The following is a 12857-nucleotide window of genomic DNA, read 5'->3' as shown; positions in this document are numbered from 1 at the left end:
TCATGCCCTACAAACCATAAATTCTCATCAGATGTGTTTTATTTAACCCTATATATCATGGCTTACTTTCCAACCTGACTCTGGCATAACATTACGAGACATGGAAGAAAATCAAAATATTTTACCCCAAAATATGTTTCTCTGCCATATATTGGAATGGCCTTGCAAAGCCATCCTTTGTGGGGGACCATCTGCATCTATAAAGAATCTCTGTTAACATAGCTAGATCTTTTTCTTGCACGCCCTCCCAATCCTAAAGAGATTAACTAACGTCTACCACCTTTTAAAGATCTGAATAGGAAATACTTGTCATCTATTGTCTCTAAGGGCAGCCACTATAAAACTTTTTCTTTTCTATTGATCCCAGGTTCCCGGGTCTTTAGACAAACTAAACCAACTGTCAATCAGAAAATGTTTAAATTTATCTATAGCCTGGAAGCCCCCCACCATCCCTCGCTTTGAGTTGCCCCGCCTTTCTGAACCAAACCAATGTATTTCTTAAATGTGTTTCATTGATGTCTCATGCCTTCCTAAAATATATAAAACCAAGCTGTACCACTACCACCTTGGGCATATGTTCTTGGACTTCCTGAGGGCTGTGTCACAGGTCACGGTCACTCATATTTGGCTTAGAATAAGTCTCTTCAAATATTTTACAGAGTTTGACTCTTTTTGTCAAAAAAGGGTAAAGAGAAAATTAGTTTTCTTCCCCTACAAATCCAGTATTCTAGAGAACCTGCTTTGGGGTTCAGATGACAGCAGGGCTTTTCGTCCCTTAAGCAAGCCTTGCAACAAACCCAATTTTGAGTATTCCCAACTGTGCTAAGCTCTTCCTACGAAAGGCAAGACTGCGTTTTGATGAGCTTACTCAAGAATCAGGAGCTTATCGTAAGATCATCACTTACATCTCTGGCCCTGTGGCGGAGGCTCATCCCCCCTGTTTATATGCCATGGGGCAGCAGCTAGATTTGGTGGAAGCTCCAGCAGATATCTTCTTTGCCTCTCCCTCACCCTAGAGATTCCTGAGGAGTAGAAATCTTATTACTTTAGAATAACACACAATGGTTGTCAGCCAGTCTCATTGCCTTCTATGAAGTTCTGTTATGTTCTGCTTCGCGCAAAACTGTTAAATGTTGTTCTAATCTAAGTGCTGATATCCTACTTCCTCTTTTGAATGACTGAATGTCATGACTGTCTAGCAGCTATTTAAACTCTCAGTATTCTTCAAACTGACACTTGATACTCTTCTACAGCAATGCTTCTCAAAGTATGGTCCCCAGACCAGCAGCCTCGGCATCATCTGGCACTTTTTCTGGGATCCACATTGTTGGACCCCACTCCAGATCTTCTGAATTCAAAACTCTGGGAGTGGAAACCAGCATTGTGTAGTTCAACAAGCCCTCCAGGTGATTCTGACACATGCTAAAGGTTGAGAACCTTGAGAACCACTGGCTAGAAAACTCTGATATGATGTTTGTTAATGGCTCATATCTTGAGAATAAGCAAAGCATATTTTGTGCTGGATATGCCATAAGTTCTGACAATTCTGCTATTATAGCTGTTCCTTTATCAATAGCTCACTCCATTCAAATAGCTGAATGACAGTTACATCACCAGCATGTAACCTTGTTAAACACTTGAGTGCACATCTATACAAATAGATGTATCTTTGGAGTTGCTCATGATTTTTTAGTACATTATGAAAACAAACAGGTTTTCTAATCTCTTCAGGTACCCCAACTAAAATGAAAAAATAGTAATTTATTAGAAGCACTATAACATCCAAATGAAATATGGATTAGAAAGAGAGAAACTCATTCTGAAGGTAACACTTTTAAAGCAAAAGAGAATTTCTTTTTTTTTTTTTTTTTTTTCAGGCTTCATTCACTTTATTTTTCTTGTATAAAAACCCTATGTTGTAGCCACAGCTGGAGCCTGGGTCCGCTGCACGGAGACTCTGGTGTGGGTCTTGACAAGGTGGTCAGTGAATTCCTGATAGGGAGACTTGGTAAATACAGTCTCCTTCCAGAGGTCAGGGGTCGGGTAGCTGTAGGTCTTAGAGATGGCATCGAAGGTGGCCTTGGCGAAGTTGCCCAGGGTGGCAGTGCAGCCCTGGGCTGAGGTGTAGCAGTCATCAATACCAGCCATCATGAGCAGCTTCTTGGGCACAGGCGCTGAGACGATGCCAGTGCCCCTGGGTGCAGGGATGAGGTGCACGAGCACAGAGCCGCAGCGGCCTGTCACCTTGCAAGGGACGGTGTGGGGCTTGCCGATCTTGTTCCCCCAGTAGCCTCTGCGCACCGGGACAATGGAGAGTTTGGCCAGGATGATGGCCCCACGGATGGCAGTGGCCACCTCCTTGGAGCACTTAACACCCAGGCCTACGTGGCCATTGTAGTCCCCGATAGCAACAAACGCCTTAAACCTGGTGCGCTGGCCAGCACGGGTCTGCTTCTGCACCGGCATAATCTTCAAAACCTCGTCTTTGAGAGAAGCCCCCAAGAAAAAGTCAATGATCTCAGATTCCTTCTTTTTTTTTTTTTTGAGACGGAGTCTCACTCTGTAGCCCAGGCTGGAGTGCAGTGGCCGGATCTCAGCTCACTGCAAGCTCCGCCTCCCGGGTTCACGCCATTCTCCGGCCTCAGCCTCCCAAGTAGCTGGGACTACAGGCGCCCGCCACCTCGCCCGGCTAGTTTTTTGTATTTTTTAGTAGAGACGGGGTTTCACCGTGTTAGCCAGGATGGTCTCGATCTCCTGACCTCGTGATCCACCCGTCTCGGCCTCCCAAAGTGCTGGGATTACAGGCTTGAGCCACCGCGCCCGGCCAATCTCAGATTCCTTAATGGGCAAAGAGAAGAGGTAGATCTCCTCCAGGGACTTGATCTTCATGTCCTTGACCAAGCGGCCCAGCTTAGTGACGGGCATCCACTCCTTATCCTCGGCCTTGCCTCAGCGAGCTCCGCGGCCTCGGCCCCGGCCCCGTCCACGGCCGCGACCCCGGCCCCGGATGCCACTGCCGAAACCTCCGCGGAAGCCACCGCGGTTCCCCATCCCAGGGCCACCAGGGCCTCCGGGCCCCCCCGCTGCACCGGCGTCATCCGCCATTTGGTGTTCTCTCGGAAAAGAAGGCAAAAGAGAATTTCTGACTACTATGTAAAACAAGTAGTCCTTTCTGTTCTTGCTACAGTAGATATTCTAAAGACACTTACTCAATCTGACTTAATGAATTCTGAAAGGCTTATTCAAATATGATAATCTGCCACCTCAGAAGAAAAGAAATAGTGGCCTTCTCCAAACTGTCACATGTGCAATAATGGGCATTGGCATTGCCAGGATGAGTGCTTAATGTCACCAGAGGCCATCTCCAGACCTTTAGTGCTTTCTCTGTGAAATTATTCACAATGATAAATTGCTCAAACTTTTCAAAAATCTTGCTGAGAAAAATCTTCCTCAAGACAGGTGGCCAAATCTTGCTTTCTCTGTTGTTATCATGACCCAGGAAAAGCTGCAGAAAAAGGCAAAGTTCAGAACCTTTGCCTCAAAAACGGTTTGAACATTTCCAAATAGATTTCATTCAGTTGTAATGGTATGTTAGGTTTATAGTTGGATTAAAGTTTTCCCTTGCTAAAAGGTGAAAAGATAGATAGATAGATAGATAGATAGATAGATAGATAGATAGATAGATAGATAATAGAGATAGATAGATAGATGATAGATAGATAGATAGATAGATAATAGATTGATAGATATTGTTTTTCCCACCTGCATTACTCTCTAATGATAGAGTACATATATTACTCTCTAGTAATAGAACATCTCATTTTACAGGTGGAAATACTTAAGAAACTGTGTAAAGTACTCCCATTAAAACAAAAACTTCCTTGCTCACATTTATCCACTCACTAAGTTTTGGCAAAATAGAATGGGCCAATGATCTCTCATAGTACTCAGAAGAGTTTAATCTCCCCTGACCTAAAATCTAACTATCAGCTGTAACCATAAGGCAATAGTCATATCATCTCAAAATCTTCACGGGCTCTTCCCTTGAAACAATTCCGGGAAGACCCATGAGACTGTGATGACTCCTCCTCTATTGGATTCCACCTTGTAAACACTTCAAGCTTGTCAAATATTGTCCAAAACGACATCATATGCCCAACTGATATGCAAGTTGCATTTTCAATGAGAATATTACCAGATATACCCTTACATGATTTGTAGTCAGGAGACTGGAGATGCTGCAAGAGAAACCAATGAAAGTCAGCCTTAGAAATGCACTAGATGGGCAGGACAAGGTGGGAGGATCACTTGAGGCCAAGAGTTCAAGACCAGCCTGGACAACATAGCTACACCCTGTCCCTACAAAAAACTGTAAAAATTAGCTAGGCATGATGGTGTGTACTGTAGTCTCAGCTACTCAGGAGGCTGAGGCAGAGGATTGCTAGAGCCCAGAAGTTCAAGACTGCAGTGAGCTATGATCACACCACTGCACTCCACCCTATGCAACAGAATGAGACCCTGTCGAAGAAGAAGAAGAAGAAGAAGGAGAAGGAGAAGGAGAGGAGGAGGAGGAGGAGAAGGAGGAGGAGGAGGAAGAGGAGGAAGAGGAAGAAGAAACACACTAGAAAAGACAATTTCAGGTCCTTTTAACTACAAGCACTACATTTTAACTCCAGGGTGTGTAGCCATGGGTACATGTAAACCAGTGTCAGTGTGTTAAGTATCCTACCACTGAACCATCTCTCCAGTCCCACTAGAGACTTAACTCTGAGAGTCATCAAAAAGGACTGCATAAGCAAATACTTCCTGAAGTGGACAGCCCTCTCCAAAGACCTTCTAGTTAAGATCCAGAATCAGGGCAACAGACCCTTATTTTATTATTTGACTCCTCTTTTTCCCTTTATTGTTTTTATTTTGTGGTATCTCAAGATACTAGATTGTATCTTTTTTTTTTTTTCATTTTTTTAACACTTTCATTTTCCAGAAACTCTGTGAATTCTCCTTTCTCAAACAACTGCAACAACAGCCAATCTTTTCAGCTGCTGGATTTCTCATCCAGCCCCAGATGTTCTAGTAAGACTCTTATACCCATGCCTATAGGACTAAATGGTACCAGATTTCACCCTAAGACTGACCACGTCATTCCCTTGTATCTTCAATACAGAAATATTAACCTTGAGACATCTATATGCCTTAACTTGACACTAGGTCATTAACAATTAACTGCTGTTTCTGATATTTCCAAGAACTTGCAACAAGAATATGATAGGCATGAGACTAATGATGCAAACTATAGTCCAATTATTTTACCACAAATCTAAACAGAAACTATATAAATGATTTATTTAACTCTAGGATGTTTTCGTCAACAAACAGATCTATTAAATTCAGACAATAAGTGGTACCTACCATAAACAACACATATATGCCCTCTCAATGTGCACTTCTGGGACTTTCTTTGGGTGTAATAAAATGGATTTTCTATGCTCGCTGCATTAATATATGCTGTACACTTTCGGTATATTCATTCAGCCTTTCCAAGCATTCAAAACAGAACCTCCCAGTCATCTTATTTTATTAATATTTTGACATGTTACCTTACCAGGAGGTATCCATGATACTGTATTTTACTGATTTGTGCAGGGATTTATATTCTGAACAGGAGTTCCTGAAACAGATCATGTTATCCACAATTTATGTCAGACTTTGGCTCAAATAGCAAATGAAATAGCTCAAGCATTAGAAGCAGAACATGTAAGCATAAATCTATCAGATAGGATTTTTATTTGCTCACCAGCCAAGCTGGAGTCTTAGAATTTTTATTTGCTCACAAGCCAAGGTGAAGTCGGGGCAATGGGTAACACATTTTATTATGTCTGGATAAATACTTCAGCAGAAATGGGGCAATAAATCAAGGAATGAACGAAAAGGCCACTTGCTTATCTAATATTGGCCAAACTAATCCTTTGGCAAGTTTGACAAAGCCCAAATTACTCTCCTGGTTGGGCTTTGGGAAACTAAAACATTGGACATGAAGTGAGTTTCGATATTTATTATTATTATTGCCCTTAGGCTTTTTGCCTTCCTCCACCGTCTAACTCCAACTGCCTAAATGTGGCTGCACAGCCAGGATCTCAAAACAACAGTTAACCCATGATCAGAGTCAAAAGGAACCTGAAACCTTCATAGTCAGCCCAGCTTGGTTGCTGAGTGACTGAGGCAGTAGTTGAGAAATTCTGGAAGGGAGCTGGTGCCCAACTGACATAGCTGAGATGGAGGTGTTAACTAAAGACAGTGACAGCCGAAACACAGAGACAGCCTGTCACACATTGCCTAGAGCTAAACTTCCGAGGCCTTATGTGGAACCCATAAACAACCGAATTTGTTTTATTTGAGGACCCAGTCTGCTGTCCAAGGGCAGAACAGCCCACCTGGCCCCTTGCTGGTCACCAGTTCGCCCAGCAAGAGGAAAGCAGGGTTCACCATTTTCAAATATGCCTGTGGTTTTCCTCCTTACCTCTCTCTTCTTCTTCCTTGTAGATAAATCCTTTGTTAGATGAAATCAATCTGTTGTTAGTATTTTGTATTCAAGTAAGTTAGCATGATAATAACTAACAATATGCCTTTGAGTTATTCTTTGATACATGCCACCTAACCTCAATGAGCCTCAGTTTACTCATCTTGTGAAATGGGAATGCACGGTACACATCTAGAGAGAATTAAGTGAAATCAGGAAAGTGACAGTGCCTAGCACTGGATCTGGCACATATGCAGAAAAGTTGCCTGCCCAGATGGAGTTAATGAGGAAGGTGTTCAATCAAGCAGTCAACAAGCACTACAGGCAGGTAAGTGCCTAAGTGGAATGCTTAGTGAAATCCTAATCAATCAATTAACCATCATGTGTGTTTTCAGTTCCTCACTCCGGGGAAGATATGAAAGGACAGACAAGATCCCTTCCTTTAAGGAAACAGAAGATGAGTCAGAGAGATAAAATACACGCATGGCGCAATATGTCAAGAACATGGCTATGGTGGGACTTCACAATTTGAAAAAACTGCAGAAGGACAAAGGAGGGTGAGGACGCTTAATGTAAGAGTGCATGAAGGTAAGGAGGAGCAGAGTCAGGCCCACCAGGTAATCAGAACCCTCCATCTCAGCTCCCTTCTGGTGCCCCAACAGAGTTCTTCAGCACATGTTATAGGCAATACCCTAGAGCAAGCTTGTTCAGCCTATGGCCTTCATGACGCATGCGGCCCAGGACGGCTTTGAATTCGGCCCAACACAAATTCGTCTTAAAACTGTCTTAAAACATTATGAGATTTTTTTTCAATTTTTTTCTAGCTCATCAGCTACTGTTAGTGTTACTGTATTTTAGGTGTGGCCCAAGACAATTCTTCTTCCAATGTGGCCCAGGGAAACCAAAAGATCGGACACCCTCACCCCTGCCCCAGATTGAAATCTTGAGTTATATAAATTATCTGTTCCTCAGTTTCCTCATCTATAAAATAGAAATAACAATACCTACTTCCAAGAGTTGTGTGCTTTAAATGTGATAATGGGTGAAAAGCACTTAGCACAGAGCCAATACAAAGCAGGCAATATATAATAGTTATTATTATTTCCGTTTTTGTCTTTCTAGTCTCTGTTCTCTCACATCCTCTCTTCCAACTATGTTAGAAAATACCGCTTTGCTCCCAGTTTCACAGATTCCTTGCTCTTTCTGGCTTCTACCTTTGTTTGTGCTGAATGTACTACAGCTCGTTCCCTCCACCTTTGCCCTCCGAACCCACACAGAACACATCAACCTGCCACTGCCGTTTCCAGTTTTCAAGGTCTAGATTAAATCTGCAAAGACTTCCCAGATTAATTTGCTCACCACTCTATTGCAAGGTTTTTACCTTTTATAGCACTCTTCACAGACAGCATTGCATTATAATTGCTTTTGTAGGCAAAAGCCTCTAATTGGCTTCTGAGGCAAGCATACCGCTTTATTAACCTTTGCTTTCCCTACAGCCAGTCTAAACAAGGTACATAGTAGGCTAGTTAGAACCAAAAGCCAGAAATTCTTCATTTGGGTTCTCCAGGATAAAGGACAATTAGCAACCCCTGCTTCTAGAGCCCACCAGGATTCTGCATTGTATGCATGGGTAGGCTATAGGAGGAACTGATCCAGGAATCAGAACCAACAATCTGAAAATATGTGTGAATTGTGCATCCTTACAGCATTTTGAACAACAAACACTTTTGGCGCTGAAACCCCTAATGATGATAATTCATAATTACTGGATTGTATGTGTGCTGGTGTGTGTCCATGCATGCCCATGTGTGTGCAAGTCCAAATGCCAAATCTCTGTATTGTGTGGCTTCCTGCTTGTTTTTCAGGGTTGCAAAACCCACTAACCAGAGCATATTCAGCTTTAGCCTTGGCTTATATGAGAGCTTTTGCTGTGTTGAAATCTAAGGCAAGTATTTTTTAACAAAAGTAAAGTGTGCCCTTTGGGTGAATTGAATTCGATCTCACAGTGAAAGATTGCATTTGTCAGTTTTGATGTACTGTTTCTTTAAATATCACATCTTCTTTTACATGTTTATTAGCTTCATTAAAGATATCTGTCTTTTTCCTGACATGTCTATCTTTTCCACATCCCTAAAGGCAGAGAAAGACTCAGGAGCCTTCAGAGCTCCCCGTAGAGTCCCCCTTCCTCTCTGCTCAGTCCTACCAGCTACTGCCCTGCCATTGGCTGCATCTTCTAAAAGATCAAAAAACAAATCAGCAACCCTTCACCAGCTTTTGCTGTGGAGTTTACAAAAGCATATATTAAATCTAACTTTGGTTATGGTGTTCAAGCAGCAGTGAATGGCTTATCCTGCTGACAAATGCACTCCATTAGACTTTACCCTTACCTTGGGCCCTGGGAAAGATAAACAGAATAATCCAAAAGATGCCCATGCAGTTGCAGGAACCTGGAGCCAGCTGGTCAGGACAGAAATAAGTCAGGAATGAAACTTGAATGAATCTCCAGGGGACTCTGGGACTGAATTAACATTAATCACATTGAAGAGCAGAGGAAACTGGCAGCAGAGACCACTGAAATGACTTTAATTAACACACAGGGAGCAAAGGGCTTTTAAAATGAAATGCCTTGTACTGGAGCTAAAGCCCAGACAATAATGTGAAAGTCCCCCAGCTTGATAAAGGTACATCACAGCATGTATTGATTGGCAGATAAGCTCTGGCCTGGTACAGAAACACAACACAACAAAACAGAAATGTCATTTAATTGTCACTTCAACCACAGAGCTCAACTGATCAGAACTATCCAGCTGCCTTTTGTTAAGAAAGCAGTACACCTCTCAGAATTCTGTGTGAGCTTGCATTTTTATATATGCATAGAGTTCCAGATATAGCAAATCACAATTATGCAATATTTGAAACATACAGTCATGCATCTTATAAGGACATTTCAGTCAATAATGCACCACATATATGACAGCAGTCCCACAAGATGATAATAGAGCTAAAAATTCCTATAACCTAGTGACATCATTATGGAAATTCCTATCGCCCAGTGATGTCATAGCCATAATGACATCATAGTACAACTCATTACCTTGTCTATGTTTGGATATGTTTAGATACACAAATACTTAGCATTGTGGGACAAATGCCTACAGTATTGAGTACAGTAACATACTGTACAGGTTTGTAGCCTAGGAGCAATAGGCTATACCATATAGCCTATAGGTGTGTAGTAGGCTAGACCATCTAGGTTTGTATAAGTATACTCCATGATGTTCACACAATGATGAAGTCACCTAACAATGCATTTCTCAGAACATATCTGTATTAGTCCATTCTCACACTGCTATAAATAACTACCTAAAACTGGGTAATTTATCAAGAAAAGCGGTTTGGTTGGGCGTGGTGGCTCACACCTGTAATCCCAGCACTTTGGGAGGCTGAGGTGGGTGGATCACAAGGTCAGGAATTTGAGACAAGCCTGACCAATGTGGTGAAATCCTGTGTCTACAAAAAATACAAAAATTAGCTGGGCATGGTGGCACGTGCCTGTAAACCCAGCTACTCAGGAGGCTGAAGCAGGAGAATTGCTTGAACCTGGGAGGCGGAGGTTGCAGTGAGCCAAGATTGGGCCACTGCACTCCAGCCTGGGCGACAGAGCAAGACTCCGCCTCAAAAAAAAAAAAAAGGTTTAATTGACTCACATTTCTGCAGGCTATACAGGAAGCATGACTAGGAGGCCTCAGGAAACTTACAATCATGGCAGAAGGTGAAGGGGAAGGAAGCACCTCCTTCACGTGGTGGCAGGAGAGAGAGAGAGCAAAGCGGGAAGTGCAACACACTTTTAAACCATCAGATCTCGTGAGAACTCACTCACTGTTACAAGAACAGCAAGGGGGAAATCCACTCCCATGATTCAATCACCTCCCACCAGGCCCCTCCTCCAACACATGGGGATTACAATTCCACATGAGATTTGGGGGAGGACACAGAGCCAAACTGTATCAATATCCCTGTGGTTAAGTGATGCATGACTATAGTTATACTAAAAAATTGTTTGCTGTTTATCTGAAATTCTAATTTAACTGGGTCTCCTATCCTTTATTTGGCAACCTTACTGTGGAAATAAATGAAGACCACCCAAATGAGAACAAACAGAGGCTATTTATTCAGAGCTTGCTACAGAAAGAAAGTCAGCCACCATCATTTGTGGTTGGCAGAGATTCAAAGGCAGGCAGGGGAGTGGGAAAGAGCTTCAGGTGTGCCCTGGTTGGAGGTTATTGTTGGGCTAACTAAGAGTTGGACATGTTATATGATTGGTCTGGGGAGCAGATTTGGCTTTCTCCAGTCAGATGTAAGTTGGAAGCTGGGGCCAAAAAATAGGGCAGTTGTTGATGAAGATCTGACTGTTCTGGGCCAGCTGCTGCAGAGATTGTGGTCTGAATTTCCAAGATAGCTGTTGCAGAGGTGGTAGTTTAACCTGCTATAAAGGTTGCAGCACAGGTGATGGTTGGGCAAAGGACCTGAATAGACATTTCTCCAAAGAAGATATACAAATGGTCAGCAAGCACAGGAAAAGATGCCTGACATTGTTCGTTATTGGGTAAATGCAAATCAAAATCACAACGTGATACTACTTCAAACCCACTAGGATGGCTATAATAAAAAAGATGGAAAATAACAAGTGTTGCTGAGGAGGAAGAGAAAGAAGAACCTTCACACATTGCTTGGGGAATGTAAAACGGGGAAGCTACTGTAGGAAATAGTTTGGCACTTTAAGTTAAACATAGACTTACTCTATGATCCAGCAATTCCACTCCTAGCTGTATACCCAAGAGAAATGAAAACATATGTCTACAGAAAAACTTGCACACAAATATACACAGCAACATTATATACAGTGACCAAAAAAGTAGAAAGATGCTAAATGTCCATCAGCTGATGAATTGGTAAACAAAATGTGGTACATCAATATAATAGAATATTATTCAGCAATAATAAACAATGAAATACTAATACATGGTACAATGTGGTTGAACCTTGAAAACATTATACAAAGTGAAAGAAGCCAGACACAAAAGGCTACATATTGTATAATTCCATTTACGTGAAATGTCCAGAATAGGAAAATCCATAAAGACAGAAAATAGAGTTTCTTTTAGGGGTGAGGAAAATGTTCTGGAATTAGTACTAACGGTTGCACAACTTTTGTGAATATACTAAGAAGTACTGAATGGTATACTTAAAAAAAATACTGATTTTCTTTAGGGGTACATTTTCTAGTCACCACTTTTAATAAGTAAGGTATGTCTTCTAACTTTTGCAGTCCTCCTAAATGTACACTCCTGGGCAGCTGTACATAATGGACCTGCTTTTGGTCTCTTGTTATTGTCTTATGTTCTACAGACACAGCTTCAGTGTCTTCTATCTCAGTCTGTTTGTTATGACTGGCAAATGCTGATAGAGACCCACATAGAGGACTTTAAAGGTTATCCAGGCCACTTTATAAAATAGACTAGTTCAGGTGATATAGTAAGGACTACAAAACACGCTAAGGGTTTAGGAAGATTTTAAAATAGTTATAGTTTTTTTCTCCCTTTCCTTCTGCATTTATTCTCTCTATAGACTTAGAAAAGATGATTGTCATGGCCTCTGATTAGTTTTAATCATCTGGGGAAACCCTGAAAGGCCTTAAATTGCAGCACTAATGTCCCTTTAGCTGTCTCTGCTTCAACATCTACAACTATTTTGCTTATATTTGATTTACCTCAAGCAGGGTCTTCCAAATGTGTCTGATCAACCCATCTCCAACAAGCTGGTTGACTTTAAGATGGTAAAAGCTTTATATCTTACCTTTCTCACTGCTCTGAACACTTTGTCAAAGGCCTATTGGTATTATATGTTCTAAACTAGCCATCCTCAACACCAGATACAAATTTAAATAACCCGAGAAATACTTTTTAAATGCTCATAAATAAATGACTAAGCCCCAGACCCAGCTTAATTGTCCTGGGGTGGAGCCTGATAATCGATATCTTTGTGTGTTTGTTTTGTTCTGTTTTGTTTTGTTTTTTCTGGAGACAGAGTCTTACTCTGTCACCAAGGCTACAGTGCAATGGCACAATCTCGGCTCACTGCAACCTCTGCCTCCCAGGTTCAAGCAATTCTCCTGCCTCAGCCTCCTGAGTAGCTGGGACTACAGGCACTTGCCATCATGTCCAGCTAATTTTTGGTTTTTCTTTTGTTTGTTTGTTTATTTTTGAGACGGAGTCTTGCTCTGTTGCCCAGGCTGGAGTGCACTGGCGCGATCTCGGCTCACTGCAAGCTCCACCTCCTG

General features: G+C 41.9%; 1 pseudogene across 1 annotated transcript in view; it reads right to left on the bottom strand.

Moving 5' to 3' along the window:
- Positions 1-1848: 1848 nt before the first annotated feature.
- The window catches only part of LOC126945689 (40S ribosomal protein S2-like), a 53456-nt pseudogene continuing 42447 nt past the window's right edge, over positions 1849-12857 (bottom strand). Inside the window, exons 2-3 of the transcript XR_007722519.1 lie at positions 2821-3128; positions 1849-2517 (exon numbers count right to left, since the gene is read on the bottom strand). The product of XR_007722519.1 is annotated as a 40S ribosomal protein S2-like (transcript). The remainder of the gene's footprint in view (positions 2518-2820; positions 3129-12857) is intronic.

The sequence above is a fragment of the Macaca thibetana genome, chromosome X (assembly GCF_024542745.1).
Source record: "Macaca thibetana thibetana isolate TM-01 chromosome X, ASM2454274v1, whole genome shotgun sequence".
NCBI lineage: Eukaryota > Metazoa > Chordata > Mammalia > Primates > Cercopithecidae > Macaca > Macaca thibetana.
The sequence above is the reverse complement of the archived record's forward strand: the minus strand, read 5'-3'. Positions and strand labels throughout refer to the sequence as shown.